The following is a 5,167-nucleotide window of genomic DNA, read 5'->3' as shown; positions in this document are numbered from 1 at the left end:
GACCTAGAGCAGCTAGTGAAGTTCCCTACCCGTATTCCTGACCGCCTTGGAGACACGCCCAACATTCTTGATCTTTTCCTAACCTCCAACCCTTCTGCTTACTCTGTTAAACTTTCCTCTCCGTTGGGCTCCTCCGACCACAATCTAATTTCCGTTACCAGTTCTATCACTCCAGTGCAAAGCGGAGGTGCTTCTGGCATTTTAACTCTGCTAAGTGGGAGGAACTAAGGCAGTACTATTCTGATTTCCTTGGGATGATTATTGTTTTCATGTCAGAGATCCTTCTCTTTGTGCCGAGCGCATAACAGAGGTGATTATCTCTGGCATGGAGCTATACATTCCTCATACTTTCTCTAACCCTAAAGCTAAAAAGCCTTGGTTTAACTCTGCTTGTTCTCGTGCTGTCAATGATAGAGGCGGCTCACAAACGGTTCCGTAGCCATCCAACTGCTGAAACTCATGCCCTATATATTTCTGCCCGTAATCATGCCAAATCTATTCTCCAACTTACTAAAACTCTTTCATCAATAGAAAATGTCAAAGTCTTTCCAATTCTAACTCCTCTCGAGATTTCTGGCATCTAGCCAATAATATCTCTAACAACTTTACTTCTTCGTCTTTCCTCCTTTACTTCATCCAGATGGCTCTACAGCTGTCTCTTCTTTTTCTAAAGCTGAACTCTTCGCTCAAACCTTTGCTACCAACTCAACTTTGGATGATTCTGGGCATATTCCTCCTACTCCTCCACCCTCTGACTACTTCATCCCTAAAATTAAAATTCTTTATAAAGACGTTTTCCTGGCCCTCTCTGGCCTTGATTCTCGGAAGGCTTACGGTCCGGATGGAGTCCCTCCTGTTGTTCTCAAAACTGTGCTTCCGAACTCGCTCACTGCCTGGTCAAACTCTTTCATCTGTGTCTCTCTACTTCTATTTATCCTTCTTGCTGGAAGTTTGCTCACATTCAACCTGTCCCTAAAAAAGGTGACCACTCCAATCCTTCTAACTACCGCCCTATAGCTTTGATTTCCTGCCTTTCTAAAGCCTTTGAGTCTATCCTTAATAGGAAGATAATGAGGCATCTATCAGCTCACAACCTTCTCTCTGATTGCCAGTATGGTTTCCGTAAAGGCAGATCTACTGGTGATCTTCTTACTTTCCTAACTGAATCTTGGTCATCCTCTTTTAGGGACTTCGGTGAAACCTTTGCTGTCGGCCTTGACATATCGAAAGCCTTCGATAGAGTCTGGCACAAATCTTTAATTTCTAAACTACCCTCCTACGGATTCTATCCTTCTCTCTGTACCTTCATCTCCAGTTTCCTTTCCGATCGTTCTATTGCTGCTGTAGTAGACGGTCACTGTTCTTCCCTAAAACTATCAACAGTGGTGTTCCACAGGGTTCTGTCCTATCACCCACTCTCTTTCTATTATTCATCAATGATCTCCTAAATCTGACTCAATGCCCTATCCACTCCTATGCTGATGATACCACCCTGCATTATTCAACAGCGTTCAACAGACGCCCAACCCAACAACAATTAAATGACTCAAGGCGAGATGCTATAGGACGCCTAACTTCTGATCTTTCACTTGTTTCTGATTGGGGCAGAGAAAACCTGGTTTTGTTCAATGCCTCAAAAACTCAATTTCTACAACTATCTACTCGACATAACCTTCCAGACAACTATCCTCTCTTCTTCAATAACACTCAACTTCCCTCTCCTCTACATTAAACACACTCGGTCTATCCTTCACTAAAAATCTAAACTGGAAATTTCACATCTCTACTCTTGCTAAATCAGCTTCCAAGAAGTTAGGTGTCCTATGGCGTCTTCGTCCATTTTCTCTCCCTCCCAGCTGCTTGCTCTGTACAAGGGCCTTATCCGCCCGTGTATGGAGTATGGCTCTCATGTCTGGGGGATCCACACACAGCTTTACTAAACAAGGTGGAATCTAAAGCTTTTCGTCTTATCAACTCTTCTCCTCTAACTGACTGTCTTGATTCTTTAAGTCACCGCCGCAATGTTGCATCTTTATCTGTCTTCTACCGCTGTTTTCATGCTGTCTGCTCTTCTGAACTTGCTAACTGCATGCCTTCCCCCTCCTGCGGCCTCGCTGCACAAGACTCTCTACTTCTTCTCATCCCTATTCTGTCCATCTTCCTAATGCAAGAGTTAACCAGTATCTTCACTCCTTCATTCCCTACACTGGTAAACTCTGGAACTCTCTACCTGTGTCTGTATTTCCACCTGCCTATGACTTAAACTCTTTCAAAAGAGGAGTGTCAAGACACCTCTTACGTTAACTGGACCCTCCTTTTAGATTTTCTGTTTTTCTCTTTCTACTTTTCTTTTAACAGGGCCTGGCAACCAGCGGGATTTTTTTTCCAACACTGTGTTTGCCCTTGGCCAGTGCCCTTGTAATGTAAAAAAAAAAAAAAAATGGCCAGAATCTTCACTAGTTCAATCCCACACATGAGTTTCTGAAGCTGTATAGAATCACCAAACAGTAAGCAGAATGAATACGAAAACGCGTCACGGCACTCAAGGGGATAAGATTGATTTATGTTAAGCCTCTTTTATTTCCCTTCTTCATTAACACCTTCAGATATTTTTCTGTATTTTTTCTTTTCCTTCTTGATCAGTACCTCTCTTATATATTTTCCTCCTTCTTTTATCGCCTCGTGTTCTTTCCTTCTTTGTTTTCCTCCTCCCTCCTTCACCTACTCTTGTCAGTTTTCCTGTTTCTCTCACCACTTGCCTCTTACTCCTTCTCATCAATATTAATTTTCCTCCTTTCCTCGCTTTCACCATCTGTTGTTTCTTTTCCCACTCTCACCACCACCATCACTACCACGACCACCACCACCACCACCACTACCACGACCATCACCAAAACCACCTGTTTCCATTCCCTCTCCTTTCACTCTTCTAATCTTGTCCTACACCGTTCCTTTATTTTTCTTTTCTTCCTTTCGTTTCATATTTTCATTCTTTTCCTCCAATTATTTCTATTTATCTTTTTCTTCTCCTTTTCCTACTCCTCCTCATCTTTTTTCCCTTTCCTCCTCCTCAACCTTCTATATTTTTTCAGTTCTCATCTTCACCCTCACCTTTTTTTCCATTCATTCTCCTTCAAATTCCTCCTCCTTCTCTCCCTTTCCTCCTCCTCAACCTCTTTTTTCCCTCTTCCTTGTCATCCTCAACATTTTATTCCCTTTCCTTCTCCAGCTTCTCTTTTTTTTTTCCTACCTTCTCTTCCACTTCTTTTTCTTCCTCTCCACCTTCAACCCCGCGCCATTCCAGCCACCTCCACTTCTTCCTCTTCGTCTCCATAACACCACCAGCTCCTCCACCCTTCAGGAAATGCCGTGCCCTCAGGAATGGGGTACAGGGCTTGCGACACGGGGCACGGGGCGGGGCAGAGGGCACGAGGCGAGGCAGGGGCAAGGCAGAGGGGTGGATTAGGTGACGACACACACACACACACACACACACACACACACACACACACACACACACACACACACACACACACACGCTTGGATGCCCTAATGTCAGTCTGCGGAATGAGATGGTTGATAGGAGGGGACGGAGGAAAAGTGAGCCTGATGAGGGTGGTATATGGTGGTGGTGGTGGTGGTGGTGGTAGGGATGGTAGTGGTGGTGATGATGATGATGTGTTTGTTTGAGTGTGTCTCAGGGTGTGTGTGTGTGTGTGTGTGTGTGTGTGTGTGTGTGTGTGTGTGTGTGTGTGTGTGTGTGTGTGTGTGTGTGTGTGTGTGTGTTTAATAGTCTTAGTTCGCTAGTTAGTTAGCCAGGCAATCACTCATATCTCTCTCTCTCTCTCTCTTCTTTTATTTCATGCTTTCGTCTTTTCTTTTTAGACCGGTTTTTCTTTTCTTTCACTTATTTTGGAGGGTTTGTTTTGTTCTCTCTCTCTCTCTCTCTCTCTCTCTCTCTCTCTCTCTCTCTCTCTCTCTCTCTCCACACACATTTTACAAGACTCACACCACAATATGTGACGCGCTGATTTATTATATTCACTCATCTCTACCCCGCCACGTACGTACTACACACGCCGCACCACACCACACACACACACACACCACACACCGCACCGTGATTTATATATGTGACTACAGACTGTCGCGGAGTTTATCATATTGCTGTAATGTAATTTAACGCTGGGATATATTAGTTCCGCTACAAACACACACACACACACACACACACATATATACGGTACCTTCTAGTGTGTGTGTGTCGCGCCCCCTTGGTATGTCCTGTGCTATCTTGCCCCTCCCCCCCTTCTCTCCCGTCTCTCTTTTTCCGTTCTTCCACCCCTCTTGTCTCGTCTCGTCTCGTCTCGTCTCGTCTCGTCGTGGTTCATATGCAGAAGGTGATGTCAGTAAGTAACGGGGAGGAGGAGGAGGAGGAGGAGGAGGGGTGTTGTCTGATATTCATTTACTTTTTTCTTTTTTGTAACTATTCATTGCAGGATTTATTTTATTCTTTCTTTTTCATTATTTTTTTATTTTACATTTATTAAGCACTAGTGTTCTGTGTGTGGGTGCATTTTATTATGTTCTCTGTGGATAACCGTGTATGATAATTATGTTCTCTCTCTTTTTTTTTTTTATCTATGAACAGGTTGAATCATTCTTATCACCACCACTATTACTAACGCTACGACTGTCACTGCTTTCACCATCACTAACATCATCATTATAGCATCACCACCGCTATACCACCACCAGCGCTATCTATTACCACCATAACTAACACTATCATTACCACTACCATAACCATCACAATCATTACTAACATCATCACCACCAACACTGTCATCGCAGTTACTATTACTACCACCACTCTCCCCAACTCTTCAAACACATTGGCCATCATCATCACCACCACCACCACCACCACCACCACCATCATCCCACGTCAACACCACACCTTACTCATCACCACATTCCTAACTATTGCCTCACTTCCATTCCTTCCTTTTCTTTCTGCTTTCTCTCCGTTCCTTTGTTTATTTTCTTTTCCTTCTCTTTTTCCTCTTTCGTCCTTTCCTATTGTTTCCTTTCTTCCTTCGTTTTAATTCTAACTTTTCTTCTTACCTTTTCTCCATTTCTAAACTTCCTCTCCCTTTCCTTTTCT

The sequence above is a fragment of the Portunus trituberculatus genome, chromosome 38 (assembly GCF_017591435.1).
Source record: "Portunus trituberculatus isolate SZX2019 chromosome 38, ASM1759143v1, whole genome shotgun sequence".
Lineage (NCBI taxonomy): Eukaryota > Metazoa > Arthropoda > Malacostraca > Decapoda > Portunidae > Portunus > Portunus trituberculatus.
This window is presented reverse-complemented; position numbering follows the sequence as displayed.